Source organism: Cannabis sativa, chromosome 3 (assembly GCF_029168945.1).
Source record: "Cannabis sativa cultivar Pink pepper isolate KNU-18-1 chromosome 3, ASM2916894v1, whole genome shotgun sequence".
Lineage (NCBI taxonomy): Eukaryota > Viridiplantae > Streptophyta > Magnoliopsida > Rosales > Cannabaceae > Cannabis > Cannabis sativa.
The window spans coordinates 25,676,624-25,697,018 of NC_083603.1; the positions used below are offsets into that span (position 1 = coordinate 25,676,624).

The 20,395-nt window shown below is 34.3% G+C and overlaps 1 non-coding gene across 1 annotated transcript; it reads left to right on the forward strand.

Moving 5' to 3' along the window:
* The first annotated feature begins 1,458 nt into the window (after positions 1-1,458).
* Positions 1,459-1,565, forward strand: LOC115711758 (small nucleolar RNA R71). Its single transcript, XR_004010635.1, has one exon. It is a non-coding gene; the product is annotated as a small nucleolar RNA R71 (small nucleolar RNA).
* The last annotated feature ends 18,830 nt before the right edge of the window (positions 1,566-20,395 follow it).

The window sequence follows — 20,395 nt, forward strand, 5'->3', positions numbered from 1 at the left end:
TTTGTACATAATTAATGCTCTTCCTGTGGCTAAGAATGGTCTTCCCAAAATAATGGGAATATTCTCATCTTCCTCCATGTTAAGTATTAAGAAATCAGCAGGGAAGATAAACTTACCAACCTTCACAAAAATATCTTCAATTTTACCCCAAGGATGAGTCAAAGAAAAATCTGCCATTTGCAGAGTCACTGTTGTGGGCTTGGCTTCTCCTAATCTTACTCTTTTAAACACAAATAGGGGCATTAAGTTAATACTCTCTCCCAAATAACATAGAGCTTTTATTTCCATCGAACCCCCTATCGAGCATGGAATATTGAAACTACCCATATCTTTAAGCTTGGGTGGTAGTTTCATTTATAGGATTACACTACACTCCTCAGTAAGTGCCACGATCTCATATTCTTCCAACTTCATTTTCTTGGATAGAATGTCTTTCATGAACTTCAGGTAAGTTGGCATTTGTTCCAAGACCTCTACTAATGGAATGTTGATGTGTAGTTTCTTGAATATTTCAAGGAATTTCGAAAACTGCTTATCCATCTTATTCTTGAAAAGTCTTTGAGGGTAAGGGATCTTGATATGATGATCAATGCTGATAGGAGGTGAGTCTTCTTTTTGTTACGGGCATTCAGTAGTCTTCTTCTTGTCTTGAGTTGGTGTTGGTACCTGTTGATCCTGGTCCTCTTCAACCACTTGTTGCTCTGCCCTTGGTCCCTCATATTCTTTTCCACTTCTCAAGGAAATCGTTTGGCATTGCTCTTTTAGATTAATTTCTATAGTACTAGGCAAGTTACCTTGATTTTGGTTGGTCATTTGAGAAGTTAATTGTCCCACTTGATTCTCTAAGGTTTTAATGGAAGCTATAGTCTCCAACATGAATTGGAGTAATAAATCAGTTGTAATATTCGAACCTCAACTAGAACTTGGTTGTTGAGCAGGTTGAAGTTTTTGTGCTTGTGGTTGCCCAAAGTTTTGTTGATTTCTCTGTTGGTAGAACCCTTGTTGTTGCTGATTTGAAGACTGCCCTTGAAAATTTTGACAACGACCCCCTCCTTGGATGTAACCATAGTTGTTGTTCTAAGGATAGTTCCTAATGGCTTAATCTTGATCCATTGGCAAAATGTTCACATCCACCGGACAAGTGTCATATGTGTGAGGTCCCCCACATAGCTCACAAATAACCTGAGCTTGCTTTGCCTGAGCAGTCATCAACTTAGTCAAGGCCTCCACCTAGGCTGTCAACTTTGTTATGAAATCAACTTCATGCATACTCGCAACTTTCTCGATTGGCTCCTTTTTGTTGACCATTGTTGGTTGTTCATGGCCATCTCTTCAAGCAGTTCATAAGCCTCATTCGTACTTTTTCTCATAAAAGTCCCACCAGCTGCGGCATCTATGATTTTTCAGGTATTGCCAACCAACCCATTGTAGAAGTTGTGAACTTTCATCTACTTTTCAATCCTGTGATTAGGACACTTTCTGATTAAGTCCTTGAACCTCTCTCAAGCTTCATAAAGAGATTCGTTGTCTTGTTGGATAAAGTTGTTTATTTCAAATCTCAGCTTGGAAACCTTGGCAGGAGGAAAGAACTTCGAAAGGAATTTCAGGACCAATTCCTCCCAAGTGTTGATAGAATTGGGCGGTAAAGATACCAACCAACTCTTGGCTCGATCCCTTAATGAGAATGGGAACAGCCTCAGTCTAATGGCTCACTAACTCCATTCATCTTAAATGTCTGACAAAGCTCTTCAAAGTTAGAGAGATGCATGTTTGGGTCTTCTGTTGGCAGCCTCCCAAACTAGACTGTGGATTGGACCATCTACAGTATGGTCGGCTTGATCTCGAAATTGTTTCCACCAACGACAAGTGGCCTTATACAAGATTTGGCACCTGTCAAGTTAGGCAGCAGATAGTCGCTCAGGCTATGATCAGGTTGATTGCGACCATTAGCTTGGTCTTCCACAACACCTCCATTATTACCATTGTTGTCGACGTTGGCGTTGTCAACCATAACTACTTCTTGTTCAACCCCTATTACAACTTTTTCCAATCTTTTCCTCCTTTTGTTTTGTCTGCAAGTCTTCTCAATTTCAAGATCAACATGCAATCTGGCAGTTGCTCATTGACGTCGCATAAACTAGTTGTTCCTGAAAAAAGAGAAAAATTTAAAACAAACAGAATTAGTACTAAAATTGAAAAAAAAAACAAATTAGAACAAAAATTTATTTTTATTAATATTAACTATCAATCCCCGGCAACAACACCAAAAACTTATTGTGGTATTTTTAACATGCAAGTATATGTATCGTTAACAAGTTATAGACTCACAAAGGGTGAGCTCGATCCCACAAGGATTGTAGTAAAGTACTTTAAAATTAAACTTTTACTTCTATTTGGATATTCAAATTTAAGAAAAAATTAAAACTAGAATTTAACATAATAAAAATAATAAAAACAAGCAAGTAAATTGATATATAAATTAACAATGATTGAAGATTAGGGTTATTGATTTTAATTGTATCAAAATTTATTCTTATTTCACTATAGCATAATTGACACTCACTTTTCAGCTTTCATATCAAAATCATAGATAATTAATTGATAGCCAGACAATTAAAAGAAATAAATACATGTGAAATAGAATACATAGAAAATTAGGAAAAAATAAAGGCTAATTAGTAATTTTTCTCCCGAACTTTGACATGTACTAAATCATACCCCCTGAACTTTTTTGGCCGTTAAAAATTTCCCCTGAACTCTTAAGATTGTTAGATTTAAGGACTTTTATCTAATTTTAGTGAAAAAATTTAACATAGATGAAAGTTCATGGGGTATGATTTAGTACATATTAAAGTTTTAGGGGCATGATTTGGTAGATATCAAAGTCTGGGGAGCATGGTTTAGTACATAAACAATCACTGAAATAGTAAAATTGAATGAAATTAGATAAAAGTCCTCAAATCTAACAATCTCAATAGTTCAGGAGGAATTTTTAACGGCCAAAAAAGTTCAGGGAGCATGATTTGGTATATGTCAAAGTTCGGGGAGAAAAATTGCTATCACTTTAGAACCATAAATTGATGTCAAACAGTATCTATCAAAATCCTAATAAAATGTTTAATTACTCTTGTTCATCGTATCAACTTCACGCATATCAATTAAGAATAAAAGAAGAAAAAATAGAATAAAAGAATGTTGATAACTTTGTTGAAAAAACATTCTCGATTGATTTTGCTATCTGATTTTCGTACTCCTAGATTGCTTGCTCAAATATATTGAAGTCCCACTCTTTTTATAGCTAAAAATAGATAAAAAAAAAAGATAAAAAAAATATCATCTTTTTGAAAATTAAAGGGGCGTGCCGTGACATGAAAATTTTATGTCGCGGCCCGTGTTTCCAAAAGTCCACGTCCTTGGGTTGCTTGCAAACACGGGCCTAGGCATGAGATTTCTATGCCTAGGCATAACCCTCCTTTATTTGGGTAGTGAGCTTTCTGCTGCATTGATGGATAATATTTTAGCCATAACTCTTTCAATATTGCTCGGAATTGGACGATTCAAATGTTTCGAAAAGATAAAAGAGAGATCTAGAACTTTCATGTTTTGACTTTCTCCAAAATTTGATCAGAACATAGTCTAATTTAGGCTTGAAGTTTTAGCTTTATTTTCTTATAAAATTTTCTCTATTTTATAGATCATTTTTTTAAAAAAAAATTGACCAATACATTCCAAGTGTTGAAATCTAAAATTAAAAAAAAAAAAAAAACAAGCGTAATTCTGTTCCAAAAAGTGATAATGAAGAAGAAAATTAACTCTTAAAATGACATAAATAATAGACTTTAAATATCCTAACAGTTACAGTTAATTAGGACCATTTGTTAATTTTTCAAAAAATTTCGAGTAATTTGCAATGTCAAAAATAAGATTTACATATTTTGTTATATGCACGAGTATTTCTTATACGTGTGGTAAGTAATTGTTTAAACCTAATTTTTGACACTGTAAGTTATTTGTAATTTGTTAGAATTTGGGATAACATGCATGAGGTTCCATCTCAAAATTAATTGACAATTAGAAGAGTGATTTATTCATTTTATATGTAGTAATTTATTTCTAGACATTAGCAATTTAAAACTAACTTTAATAGAATTTTATAAAAATTTACAAATAATTTTAAATAATTATAACGTATGTTATGCTATCTGACTAATTTTTTTTCCTAAATTCTTAAATAGAAGGATAGCTTTAAAGGGTCAATTACATAAATTCACTAAACTAAATATTTATCTTGTACTCGACCATCATTAATGGCCAAAAAAAAAAAAAAAAAAAACCATTAAAGGGTTATATATAGTTCTCCTGATATGTCCGATTTACAACTTGGTGTTTTGATTTGACATATTAATTTGAATTATGTACTGAGTGGGTTAGTTTCTAACTGGATAATGACATACTTAATATTAGGCTTTTTTTTATTTTCTTTTTATAGATAGATCAAACATTTATATTTTTGCACTAATTACTTTAAAGTCATAGCTACTTTGACTATTGAAATTCATGACATTTATCATTTGTCTTTGTAGAATGAATTGTTTTGATTTAGACCCATGATTGAACTAGTTATTGGGTTTTATGTATGTAATTTTATGGGGGTATACCCATATTACCAATTATGGTATTATCACAATATGCAACTTAATACTAATTTTTTAAAAGGTATATTTTTCATGTAATAAATAGAATTGGATTTGTCGTTTCTCCATGGTTGTTTTCATTAAAGATTACCTTAATTTTATACAACAAAAATTTACCTAGCCAATTTCAATATAAATATATATTATCTTCTATGCAACATTAGTCAGAGGTGGGTTAATGTTCTTGCCAAACAAATTTTTTCTGCTTGTTGTTTTAAGTATTAAATACAGAATAAATTTGAAGTTTTTGTGGAAAGATTTGTGATTTGTAGTAGAACTTAGAAGATTTCTTGTTAAAATAATGAGAGATACTAAAAGGTATTATTGGTACTTCACATTTTTTTTAATATTTTAGTTTTATCAGTGTAATTAAATATTAAATTTTATATAATTTAAAACAATATCATTTAAAGAATATAATTAATTAATCGTATAATGTCACTTATTAAAAGTGTTAGCTAGATACCACTTGTATTCAATACAATAGCAATCCTTTAAAATTATTTGCAAATCCAATAAATCAATTACATTCAGAGAAAGTAGTGGCCAATGAACTGAAGAAATGAAAAGAAATAGTGGAGAATGGAAAGATAAAGAAACATATATATTTTTTTACTAATATATATATTTATATATGTGTGTACATATTAAAAATTACAAATGTGATGGGGATCATGTGATTGCTTGTTAACCTTATCAAATTTTGGTTGAAGTCATTGTCTCAACAAATGAAAACATCGTTATTATCCGAAAATGTTTTCGTTTTTTCCTTCAGTGTTATATATTATAAATATGCAAGTAATTCCAAAAGTTCTTTATTTTTTTTTTTAAAAAAAAAAAGTTAATTCCAAAAGTTCTTATGTGTGCATTTTTTTTTTTTTTGTTATTTTATAAAAATGACCCACGGTAATTAACCTATTAAATTTTTACTCGTTTAATAAATTTTTTATTATTAAAAAAATAATAAATAAATTAAAATTTTATACTTGTTTTTTTTTAAATAAAAAATATGGAGAGAATATTATTTCTAGTTTTTTTGGCTTAATAGCAAAGAAAGTTATAGCAAATGAAATTATAATACTATATAAGTAAATGCCTTTATTTAAAATTTGTAGAGAAATGACTCTTTTACACTATTTATTATTTATATTATCTTTTGTCACATAAAAAATTAATAATTTTTGTATATTTTTTTAGAATTAGAAACAAATTACTTAAAGATTATAGTATATATATTAGTGTTGTTAAAATATTATTTTATTTTAAAGTTATATCAATTTTTTTTAATTTTTTATGAGTTTTTGTAGGTTGTTGGTATATAAATTTTGTTGTACACAGTGACGGATCTAGAATTTTTACTTTGTGGGGGCTTAATTATCATTAAAAAATATTTATACTTTTATTATAATCACTCTTACTAGATTTATTTAATTTTGTGAGGGTTTTATTATTATTTTAGTCTATAATTATCAAATTAAAAAAATTACATTTAATTTTTTAAAATGTAATATTTTTGTTAGTGGGGGTTATAGCTCCCTCATTGATAGTAGTGGGTCTATCCCTTGTTCCTGGTTGTACAATATATTTCTATTTTGTTGTATGATAAATTATTATTCTTAGATGATATCTTTTTATTTTGTTATGTATTATAGTGGTATATAATTTTGTTAGTATAATACAAATTTTTTAATGTATGTATATAAGTTTACTGGCATGCTACATATATTTAATTATTATTTTTATATATTTTATTTTTATGATATATTATTTATCTTAAATAATATTTAATGAGTTTCTAATTTATTATTACGTATATAATTTTATTGTCATCGTATATATATTTAAATTATGATATCTAATTTAGTTAATATAGTATACATATATATTAGTAATATATATTTTTGGCTAATTAGGATTTTTACCCCCTGAACTTTGACATGTACCAAATCATGCCCCCTAAACTTTTAAGGTCGTTAAAAATGCCCCATGAACTATTGAGATTGTGGATTTAAGAATTTTTATCTAATTTTAGTAAAAAAATCTAATATGGATGAAAATTCAGAGGGCAAGATTTAGTTTATGTCAAAGTTCGAGGGGCATGGTTTGGTACATAAACAATCACTGAAATAGTAAAATTAAATGAAATTAGACAAAAATCCTTAAATTCAACAATCTCAATAGGGCATTTTTAACGACCTTAAAAATTCAGGGGGCAAAAATCCTAATTAGCCTATATTTTTTTTTTATTATTGTTAGTATATATATTTTGGTGAATAATATATGTATTTTTTGTTATACGGTATATCATTTTTTTTTAAAAAAAAATTATATTTAAGTTCTATTTTCTATTGTTTAATTGACATGACATATAATTTTATTAGCATTCTACATATTTTTACTTTTATTTGTTGTTATTATATATATTACTATTATAAAGTATATATTTCTTTGTTATATGATATATAAATTTTATTGTATAGTATATCATTTTATTTTAGATCATGCATGTTTAATTTTAATTTTATTATATATAAAGGTGATATATAATTTTGTAAGTATGTTAGAATTATTTTATGGTCGTATATAATTTTATTAATGTAGTATATATAATTGTTTTTAATAATATTATATTATTTTATTTTTTATTGTAGATATACATATTTTGTTGTATGATATATGATTTTTGTTGTGTACAGTATATCATTCATTTAAGATGAAATTTAGTTTCTATTTTATTATATATAATAATTATGTATAATTTTTTTGGTATGTTTACATATTTTAATAATGGTATATATAATTTTGTTAGCATGATATATATTTTTTAAGTATTAATTTAGTATTATTATAATTTTTTTGTGGCATATAATTTTGTTACTATGGTATATTAGTGTTTAATGATACGATATATCAAATATTGTTGTATACATTTATTCGTTTTTCTTACAATATATTAATATGCTGTTATCTCATTTTTTGCATTATGATGTGGCAGCACATGCTGGTGACACGTGGACCTGATTCCCCATATTTGGCTGAAAGAGATGTTCCGAACACGACACAGCATACACCTGCACGGATAATGTCTCCCCAGCGAAGCAGTGCATCAATACTTAGCAATTTCAGAACTTGCATCATGAAGCATAAAAGCAATTCCTATAAATTTGGGATTGTATCACAGAGATATGGCAAGCTGTCCAAATTCCACAATCTGTGTATTCTAAATATGTAATATATGTTCTTGTTGGGATTTTATGCCCTAAATAAAACCCATTACAATACAATCTGATTTGTTATCAATAAAAGATTAAAATTAGTCATTTATGTTTACATGTATTTTTCATGTCTATAGTTTAATGTGTACGAAATCTGTTAAATCCAGAACATATAGTTATCCACAATTATAGTGAATTGAACACAGCGGAAGGTAATTGTTATTATATGCTTCAAAAGATAATGTCCCTTGATTCATCAGTGCACTGGATTTACACTGATGTGATATTCAGCGATAAAGTATACTTACACATTGGATAAGTGTTATGTTCTTTCTATAATATTGGCAAAGTATGCTAGTTTCGGATGTATGGAGTATACATTGGACTACGACCGATATTGATCTTGGTCAAGATATTATAATCTTACCATTGTATCTTTCTAAGTCAATATCACTGGTTGATCTTAGATCAAAAGATCTTAATCCTGACATGGTTAGGTTCAATCTCAAGAGTGTTATTTGTGTTCTTTGATTTGTTAGTTAAGCCTACCTTTCGGTTCGGGTAATACGTACACTTTGGGAACATAATAGTACAATTGAGTGGGAGCGCTAAACATAGATATGGAATCTATAGCTTCTATCTGGACATAGAAGTGAAATGATGATTTCCTTCGAGCTTGGCTCAATAGAGATAAATGAAAGAGCTCTTATTTCAGTGATTATATTAGTTTACTGAAATATCATCTATAGGAAGCTAAGTGTTTCAAGGATAAAATACATTGAGGGCTAAAACCGTAAATTTATCCCTACTCGGTGTAAATTATTTATAGAAAATCTTTGATTATTGGGATTAGAACGATGGTAAAAATTCATAGCATATCTATATCGTGGAACATATAGAGCGTTCTATATAACTGAAAGTGCAATTCCAAGTTCTATAGTGGTTCAATGAAGAATTAAGAAGTTAGAAAATTTACTTGGTAAATTCTAGATCTGCTTATTGGAAGCTCGGTTATATAGACCCATGGTCCCCACACTAGTTGAGACAATACGTCTTGTAAGACTCAATTAACTGATTTTAATTAATCAATTATAATTCTAAAATTAGACTATGTCTAGTTTATGAATTTTCACTAAGCTAGGGCTTAATTGTGAAGAAAAGAGATTTTAGGATTTATTTGTTAATTAAGAGACTTTATTAAGTCTAATTAATAAATATATTAAATGACAATTTTATTTGATAATTAATTTTAATTATTAAATAAATAGTTTTGGCATTTAAGTGGTTGAATTGGAAAATATGGCATTTTGAGAAAAATAAGATAAATAGTTGAAAAATAGTAAAATTGCAAGTGGTGGGTCCACATCCTATGGCCGACCACTTGAGGTCGATTTTACCATTTATTTTATCAATTTTTTAATGCCAAATTAATTCAAACATAAACCTAGAAGGTTTCCTATAAATAGATAGTGATGGACTCAAAATTAGAAGCTTAAGCATTCACTTGCCTTCAGTAAAATTTTGAGCCTTATCTTCTCTCTCTATTTTGGAATCCTTCCTCTCTCTTTCTCTCTTCAATTTCGAACCCTATAGTGATAGAGTATATGCCCACACATAACAAGTTGGTACTCAATCATAGTGTGTAAGACTGTGAAGAATCCAATTCAAGTGAAGGAGAATCGGGCTCAGATCTTGGTGATACTCTGCTACAGATCCAAGGGTTAGAGATCTGAGCGGAAGGAGTCATTTAATTTCGCTGCCACCAATATAAGGTTTCTTAAACTTTATATGTGTTTAAATTACATTGTTTTATAAATTCATATTTAGGATGTTTAATAACATACATGGTAGTAAATCTAGATCCTGGTAAAACCATAATCCAACAGTTCTTACTAACTATAGACATTGTAAGCAAAAGGGAAACCTTCCCTCAAGCATTTAGCCCTATAAATAGTATTTCATTCTCAATGGTAAGGGGGTCGAAAAAATTACTTTAGAGAAATCTAAGAGAGCATACTTAGAGATTTTATTGTGAGAGCTTCAAGAGAGGAAACACTGTGTTCTTTGTTCTTGAGTTAATACAAATCAAGGGGAGTAGGCTATTACCGAACTGAACGGGGCCGAACCTCTTTAAAAACTTGTGTTCTTTATTATTTATTCGCTTATACTTTAATCATATTTCTTATCGCTTATTATTGGACTCATTGTCGTTGGCTAAAAGTGAGGTCAACATTTTGGTGTTTTCATTGAGAGCAATAATCCAAACTTGCTCTTTACTTCAAGTTTGATCAGAAACATTATGGTGGTAAAAAACTCGCAGAGGCGTGGTTGATCAGGTGGATCCACTAGCGGCAGATCCCACACTGCAGACTCCAGGGAATACGAGGGTCCCACCAGCCACTAATCATGAACAACCAAACACGAAACCACCTACCGTGGGTCAAGGTGTGACATCTTCTTTTGTTGGAATCACACCCGGTGTGCATGAGACTGGAAACACCAGTTCAGCAACCGATCTGGGTACTCCCAGCACTGGAATCCCTTCAGCAACAAATGTCCAAACAACCATTGGAGATGACATAAAGATCCAGAACCTCCGTAATGCTCTTGGGCTCATGCAAGGTCATACTAATACTTTGCATCATGATCAGGAAGAGCTTCGTGCGGCAGTGAACCTTGCGTTCAAAGAGTAAAGGCGTCGGTTTGCCGAATGGAGGAATAGAGAGATGGAAACGTTGAAAGCTCAACAAGCAGCCATCAACGACCGAACAAGATAGGCTACCGTACTCATACAAAGTGCCTACCAAGTTGCTAATCAGCAACCTGCGTCCGGCATCCCGCCAGGTAGCTTGGACAAAAATCCATCTAGGCATACTGCCCAAACTCTGAACGGTCAACTGTCCAATCCTTGGTCATAGGTTCCACTTGTGGGCCAAGTGGTAGGCGGCCAGACCTTATTTGGTAATTCATTAGGCAGGGTCATACCCAATAACTCTGTCCAAACTAGCGGTTCTTGCCAAGTGCTCGGCTAAATCAACAAGTCACTGAGGCAACTTGGTGTTTCAGTATTTAATAGACTGGGAACAATCCATGATCACAGGGATGGTCTGAATAGAAGGAGAGGGTTAGACGAACAATATGTTCAACCAGCCACTCAGCCCGGGGTCTGCATTCAAGATCCAGCTCAAAGAGATCCTGACGTGACACTGATCCGCTAAGAGGCCGAACAAGTTCATCCATCTATGCAAGCACCAATGGATGGACTAAAAATATGTTCCAAGGCCTGGCCGGTCAAAATCTCAATGATCTCGAGTTGGACCGAGCACGTGGATCCCCATTTACTCCAAAGATCAATGTTCAAGAACTACCCCTCAAGTTCAAGATGCCGACTTGGAAGATGTATACAGGGAAAGAGGATCCCTTATCATATCTCAAGTATTTTGAAATGCAAATGAACTTACAAGGGGTATGAGGAGATGTGCGTTGCAGAGTCTTCCCTGCCACACTTTCAGAAGCCGCTCAACAATGGTAATTTAAGTTGACACCAGGAAGGTTCAACTCTTGGAAGGCCTTCTCCTTGGAATTTCATGTACAATTCTCTTCTTCTCGTCAACTCCCACTACATTTAGAAGAACTGGTCCAAGTAAAGCAGAGACTAGGAGAGCCTATCCGAGCTTACATAAGCAGATTCATGACAGAGGCAACAAAAGTAGCGTGATTAATTGAAGAAGGGAAGTTAGCCGCCATACTGGGGGCATCGAGATTCTCGAAGAACTGTGGAAAAACATCAAGAAAAGTGGTCCAGTAGATTCTATGAGTGATTTTTTCGACTGCGCAGATGGTTTCATCAAGCTTGAAGAAGCCATTCATGTTGGAAATTATTTTACCAGGATCGTAGATCTACTCACAAGTATGTTGATTAACACCCTAAATATGAACTTTCTAAAACGATGAAATAAACACATATAAAGTTTAGGAAACCTTACATTGGGTGCAGCGGAATATAATGACTCCTTCCGTTCAGATATCTAGCCCTTGATTCCTTTCTGTAGCAGAGTATTATCAAGATCTGAACCAAGATCTCTTTCTCTGAATCCTTGATGCTGAAAATCCTTTGCTGATGATCTTTCTTCACGATCTTCCTCACTATGGTTAAGGTATCACTTGCTGTGTGTGGGCACTACTCTTACACTAAGGATTTCGAAATTGAAGGAAGAAGAGAGAGAAAGTGGGTTCGGTCAAAGATAGGGAGAGAGAGAGGCTCAATTTTTCTGAAACAGAAGTGTCAGAAGAAAAGTGTAATTTTCCTGAAGCCTTCACTATCTATTTATAGCATTCCACTAGGGTTAGGTTTGAATTATTTGGCATTAAAATAATGAAAATATCATAGATAAATTCCTATAAAAGTGGCAGGCCCTATACTAGTGGATTTGGGCCTCACTTTTTGCAATTTTGCATTTTTATCTTTTCTGCATCTGATTTTCTCAAAAACGCCAATTTTCTAATTCAACCATTTAAATGCCAATTCTAACTATTTAATTACTATAAATAATTATTACATAATATTGTCATTTATCATATTTATTAATTGAACCATACAAAGTATCATAATTAACAAATATGCCCCTAAAACTCTTTCTTTACAATTTTGCCCTTACTTAGTGAAAAAATTCACAAATAGACATAGTCTAATTTGAGAATTATAATTGATAAATCAAAACCAATTACATGAGCCTTACAAGCAATATTATCTTAACTAATGCGTGGACCATGGGTCTATATAACCGAGCTTCCAATAAGTAGATCAAGAATTTATTACTAAAGTTCACTAACTTATTAATTCTTCGTTGAATCCACGCATAGAACTTAGAATTGCACTCTCAGTATATAGAATGCTCTATATGTTCCACCATATAGACACATCATTAGTTATCGATTGTTATAATCCTAATTTGATCAATGATCCTCTATATGAATGATCTACACTGTAAAGGGATTAGATTACTGTTACACCCTACAATGTATTTTATCCTTAAAACACTTAACCCCGTATAAATGATATTTCAGCTTATGTGAAATGAGTACTCCACCATTTATGTTCATTTGGTCAAGCTCGAAGGAGATCATCCTTTGCTTACTATTTGCCAGATAGAAGTTATAGATTCCATGTTTATGCTAGCGCTCCCACTCAATTGCACTACCGTGTTCCCAAAATGTACGTATCACCCTGACCTAAAAGTAGGCTTAACTAACAAATCAAAGAACACGAATAACCTCTCGAGATTGAGCCTAATCATAACAGGATTAAGATCATTTGATCTAGGATCAACTAGGCGATATTGACTTGAATAGATATTACGGTAAGTTTAATAAATCTAAGTCAAAGTTCAATATCGGTCCCTTCCGATGCATACTCCATGCATCCAACCTGAGCTTTACTTTAACCAATGTTCTGGAAAGAACATAGCATTTCTCCAAATGCAAGTAAACTCTGTTGTAGATTATCGTATCAGTAAAATCCTATGTCTGATAAATCTAGGAAACTTTATTCACATAGTCATGTTTACTTTCCAATGTGTTGACGGAACAATAAACAGGATCAAGTATGTGAAAAGGGTTTCAGATGAATTCATACATTATGTACATATAATCATGAAATAAATCATGTGAACCATGCAACATTAAATGTTATTTTTGATCTATATTAATAAGTAAATCTGATTATATTGAAATGAGTTTTATTTAGGGCATAAAACCCAACAATTCAACGAGCAGATGTCGAGCCTGAACTGGGCCAACCACAAGCTCCTTCAGCTGGAACATCTGTCCAAAACCCCCAGTACCTTAGTAGTTCAAATTCGGGCAGTAAAAGATCTAACAACAACAGCAGACAAGGCAATGGAAAAAAGGGAAAGTTCGCAGGCAAAGCCGAATAGACCCCTAGAGAGAATCCTTCCAAGTTCACTGCTTTCTCTGTCCTGACTAACGACTTGGAGACCATTTAAATGGCTACTCAGTCAGTGGTTCTGTACAACAAACCTACTCTTATGAAAAAGGACATAAGTAAGCGGGACATGTCTAAATTTTGCCATTTTCATGGAGATTATGGCCATGACACCAACGAATGCAATAATTTGAAGCGGGAAATTGAATTTCTGATAAGAAAAATAACCTGCATGTGCAAAAATATGTCAAGGCCGACCAAAATCAAAAGACCCCCCAGGCAGACATTAACCAAGATTTGTTACCGCATCCTCTAGTAGACGGGCATTTGCAAGTCATCATTGGGGGCCCACATATAGCTGGAGATTCGGGCAAAGCTCGGGAAAGGTATGCCTGAACCTTACAACACGAGCAAAAAGAAGTGGTCCTAGTCGTAGAAGAAAGGAAGCCAAAAATACCACGAGTAGGGGAACCCGCTATAACATTCAATGAAGAAGATGCTGTCAAGGTTCGCTTCCCACCCAATGATCCATTAGTCGTGGAAGTACAAATAGCTAACAAAACAGTGGCCCAAACTATGATAGACAATGGAGCCAGCAAATATCCTATTCAAAACACCATATGAAAAAATGGGGCTCCAACTCAAAGATCCGATCCCCTGCCTCCAGCCCGTATATGGTTTCTCCGGCCAGAGTGTTGCACCTTTAGGGCAAATTCGCCTACCCCTCAATGTTGGGCAAGCTCCGAAGAGCATAAACTGTGATGGCACAATTTTTGGTATTGGATGTTCCATCAGCCTTTAACGTCATGTTGGGCTCACTAGCCTTATATGACTCAAAGGTTGTTACATCAATATTCCATTTGTGCGTCAAGTTCCCGACAAAGAATGAGGTAGGATGCCTGAGAGGGAATCAACAAGTTGTACAGGAATGTTACAACTTTGCCCTAATCAAGGCCAAAAAGGAAGAATCCTCCAGTCAGAGTTCGAACAAGGGGAAGAGCATTGCCAAATAGGGAACTGCCTAAGGTAGGGACGAAGATGTGGATCCTCGACTTGGGGAACCAAATACAAATGTTGGGCTGGTGGAAGAATTTGAAGAAATTGAAATTGACCCAAGTGCCCCGACCAGAAAACTCAAAACTGGAAAAGATTTGTTGCTTGAAGTAAAATCAGCTCTGATAAAATTTCTAAGAGCAAACCTACACATTTTTGCCTGGTCACATGAGGACACGGTCGGAATCGATCCTTCTATAATTTCACATGCCCTGAACATCGATACAAACTTCTGGCCAGTTCAATAAAAAATAAGATTGTTAGACAAAGAACGAGCCCTAGCACTAAAAGAAGAGGTAGAAAAGTTGTGCAGCAACAGTTTCATAATTGAGGCTTTCAACCTGGCCTAGGTAGCTAGCCCCATACTAGTCCCCAAGCCGAACAAAAAATGGCAAGTATGTATTGACTTCACCAACCTCAACAAGGCGTTCCCCAAAGATTGTTTTCCACTTCCAAGAATAGATCAACTTGTGGATGCAACAGCCAGACATGAAATATTAAGCTTCATGGACACCCATTCGGGGTATAATCAAATCAAAATGCATCCACCGGACCAAGAACATACAAGTTTCCAAACAGATATGGGTCTATACTATTATAAGGTCATGCCATTTGATCTCAAGAACGTCGGAGCTACTTACCAAAGATTGGTAAATAAAATGTTAAAAGACCAAATCAGACGAAATATGGAAGTATATGTGGATGACAAGCTCGGCAAATCCAGGAAGGCTGGGGGCATATAGATGACTTGGACGAATGTTTCAAAGTCCTCAGGAAATACAACAGGAAACTCAATCCTTTGGAGTCAGCTTGGGTAAATTTCTGGGCTTTATCGTTAATGCCCGAGGTATTAAAGCCAATCCAGAGAAAATTCAAGCCCTTCTGGATATGAAATCGCCTACGAAAACCAAAAAAGTCCAAAGTTTAACTGGTCGAATTGCCGCACTCAGTAGACTTGTTTCAAAGTCAACAAACAAGTGTGTTCTATTCCTCAACATCCTGCGAGGAAACAAAAAATTTGAATGGACGGAGGAATGCAAGAACGCCTTTCAAGAGCTAAAAAGCCAACTCGCAAAACCTCTAGACGGAGAAGAATTAGGGATATACCTGACTGTCACGGAACATGCTGTAAGTGTCGTACTGATCAGAGAAGAGAGCAATATCCATCATTCAGTCTACTACATCATCAAAAGACTCATTGAAGCTGAAGGGCAGTACCCATTGATAGAAAAGCTCACTTATTGCCTAATCTTAGCAACAAGAAAGTTAAGGCCTTACTTTCAGGCTCATCCTATTCGTGTGTACACTGACCAACCACAACGCCAAGTACTGCAAAAACCCGACACCTCTGGATGGTTGTTCAAATGGGCAGTGGAGTTGGGCCAGTATGAAATCATGTTTCAGCCCCGAATAGCAATTAAAGGGCAGGCCTTAGCAGATTTTGTAGTTGAGTGTACGGGTAAAGAAGAGAGCACTTCAAAAAATAACCCAGAGTCAGTACAAGAACCTCAGCCGAGCAACAGCAAAGGCGAACTGACCTGGAAGTTACATGTAGGTGGGTCGGCCACAGATCAACTGTCCGGTGCAGGAATTGCCCTTGTCACACCTGGGGGGAAACATCTACATGGGGCAGTCAAATTCGAGCTTAGAGCATCCAATAATGAAGCTGAATATGAAGCCCTTATTGCCGGCCTAAAACTTGCTCGAGAATTGCATGCCGAAAACATTGAGATCTGCAGTGACTCACAGATAGTGATAAATCATGTATCTGGGGAATACAAACCTCAGGGAGAAAATATGACAGCCTATCTAAGCAAAATACATGATCTGCTCGCACAATTCAAAAGCTCTGCTCTCAAGCAAATTCCAAGAGAAGAAAATACAGCTGTTGATGCACTTGTTGGAATTATATTTTACCAGGAACTTAGATCTACTCACAACTATGTTGATTTAACAACCTAAAATTGAACTTCTAAAACGATGAACTAAACACATAAAAGTTAAGAATAACTTACAGTGATGGCAGCGGAATTAAATGTCTCCTTCCACTCAGATTTCTAACCCTTGAATCCTGTCTGTAGCAGAGTATAATCAAGATCTGAGCCCGAAAGTTCTTCAGTTGGATGTGATCCTTCTCAGTCTTCCAAACTATGATTGAGGTACTGAATGATGTGTGTGGGCACTTCTCTCTCACTAGGATTTTCGAAATTCTCTCTTGTTTTCTCTCTTGATTTCGTGTATGGTAATTGCACACAAAGACCTTGCTTCAAGAGAAGAGAGGGGCGGCTATATATAGGAAGAAGGGAAGAGCACAACTTTCCTAATAAGCAGTTTCCTCTGTTACTGTGTAATTGATTAACTGCCTTATTTAGTGTGATCCACCACTTTCCTATTTTTGCTAGGCTTTGATTAGCAATTACATGGCAACTTAAATTGAAAATAATAATTGGGAAACATGCAAAGGGTGGCCGGCCATGGTGTGTATGGGCCTCACTGGAATTTTGCAGTTTCCTCAATTTTATTTCTATTTCTCCAAAAAATGCCATTTTTCCAATTCTAATCATTTAAATGCCAAAACTAATTATTTAATAACTAAAATAGATTATTAAATAATATTGCCATTTAAAAAAATTATTAATTAGACATGCAAAATCTCTTAATTAATAATTAAACCTAGAAACCCTTTTATTTACAATTTCATCCTTAAACTGTGAGAATTCACAAATTAGACATAGTCTAACTTTTAGAATTATAATTGGTTAATCATAAATCAATTATAGAGTCTTACAAACAGTATAGTCTCAACTAGAATGGGGACCATGGATCTATATGCTGAGCTTCCAATAAGTTGAACCGATTTACCAAGTAAATCCCTAACTTATTAATTCCTTGTTGAATCCACTCTTAGAACTTGGAATTGCACTCTCAGACTTATATAGAGCATATTATATGTTTCACGATATCAATATGCTATCTCATTTAACCATTGTTATAATCTTAATGTGATTTAGAGATCCTCTATATAGATGATTTACATCGAGATGGGACCAATTTATCGTTTACACCCCTCAATGTATTTTGCCCCTTTGAAAACTTAGTTACCTGTAAATGATGTTTTAGTGATCTAGTATATAGTCACTGAAACAAGAGCTCATCCATTTACTTCTATTTAACTAAGCTCGAAGGGAATCATCACTTTACTTCTATACACCAGTAGAAGCTATAGATTTCCATATTTATGTTTAGCACTCCCTATTCAGTTATGCTATCATGTTCCCAAAATATATGTATTATCCTGACTCAAAGCAGGCTTTAACTAATAAATCAAAGAACAAGAATAGCACTCCTGAAATTGAGCCTAAGCATATCAGGATTTAGATTCTCTTAATCTAAGATCAACTTCTAACATTGACTTGGAAAGATACAACGGTAAGTTTACAATATCTTTAACCAAGTTCAATATCGGTCCAGTCCAATGCATACTCCATGCATTCGAAACCAGTATACTTTACCAATGTTCTGGAAAGAACATAACACTTACTCCAAGTGTAAGTATACTTCATCGCTGATTATCACATCAGTGTAAATCCAAAACACTGATGAACAGGGACCAAATCTTTTGAATCATATAATCACAATCACATTCCACTGTATTGACAATACTGTAATTGTGAATAACTATATGTTCTGGATTTAACTGATTTTGTGCATATATCAAGTATATATATTAAACCATAAACATGTAACATACATGTAATCATAAATCACTTCAAAATTCTAAATTGATAACTAATCAGATTGTAATGGGTTTTATTTAGGGCACAAAACCCAACAGCACTAGCCCGACTCGCGAGCAGCAACATAAATGATAAGGCTAATCTAATACCCATCCAATTTGTTGAAAAACCTAGTATCACTAGCACGGAGGAGATTGAAAAGATTAACACATCTCCAAGCTGGATGACGCCAATAGCAGCCTACCTCAACACTAGGGAACTCCCAAATAACAGGAACGAAGCTCGAAAAATAAGGAGAAAGGCTGTATGGTACATCATCGTAGATAGAGTCATGTATAGAAGAGGATTCTTCATGCCATTACTCAGGTGTGTTACACAAGAAGAAGCTGCACGACTTTTGTCTAAAGTACATGATGGATTATGCGGCAACGACACAGATGGGCAGAGTTTATCCAAGAAAATTCTAAGGCAAGGTTATTTTTGGCCGACCGTGATTGAAGATTCCAAGGCCTATGTTAAGAAATGTGATAAGTGCCAAAGATTTTCAAAGATACCTCGTGCACCGCCCAACGAACTAACCCAAATGTAAAGTCCTTGGCCTTTCTCCATTTTGGGAATCAACCTGATCGAACAATTACCCAAAGGCAAGGGTGGAGTACAGTACACAGTGGTTGTATTTGATTATTTCACTAAATGGACAGAAGTTGAGCCATTGGCGACCATCACATCCAAGAAAGTGCAAGACTTCGTGGTGAAAAATACAATTTATCGGTTCGGAATACCATACAAGATAGTCTCGGACAATGGCAAACAATTTGACAGTCAATCCTTCACTAATTTCTGTGTGAACCATGAGATCATAAAAAGTTTCTTCGCAGTGGTACATCCCCAAGCAAACGATCAAGTCAAAGCAGTCAACAAGACACTCAAAGATACTCTAAAGAAATGGCTTGAAGATGCTAAAGGAAACTGGGCGAAGAACTCCCTGAAGTATTATGGCCGTACCGCACAATTGAGAAAATAGCGACCAGGCACACTCCATTTGCCATGGCATATGGTTATGGAGCTATGTTGCTCGTAGAACTTGAACCTCTGTCCCACAGAAGATTGACATATGACCAAGAGGTTAATTATACACTCCTCGCAGAATCACTTGATGAAATCGAGGAAAAGGGAACTGCAGCAAACCTGAAATTGGTAGCCCATCAACAAAAGATAGCTCGGTACTTTAACAAGCAAGTGAAAGCACGGAAATTCTTTGTGGGAGATATGGTCCTCAAAAGGGTATTCTTGAACACCAAAGATAGCACGTCAGGTGTGCTCGGACCGAACTGGGAAGGACCATATCATGTGATTGAAGTTCTGGAATCAAGAGCATACAAATTGGGTAAGTACGACGAAAAAATGCAACTCGTTCTAGTACCAAGGTATTGGAACGAGGAACACTTAAGAAAATACTACCAGTGACAGTACTAGGTCGGACGACCATCTTAAGTACGAAACAAAAGAACATTTACTTTTAAGTGAATGGCCTTTTGGGTGAACCACGCCCAAAGGTTCAGATAAAATGACAAAGAACTCAGGTCGGGTGACCACTTATGAAAGTACAATTTTTATTTTTTGCAATTTGTTTTGTCATTAAGCTAAAGATTGGACTAGATCAATATAATAGCTTCTATGTAAGTTACTACGGTAACAAGTGTGTTCCCGACCAATAAATGAATAAAGATGTTTATTTAAATTCAAATTGAG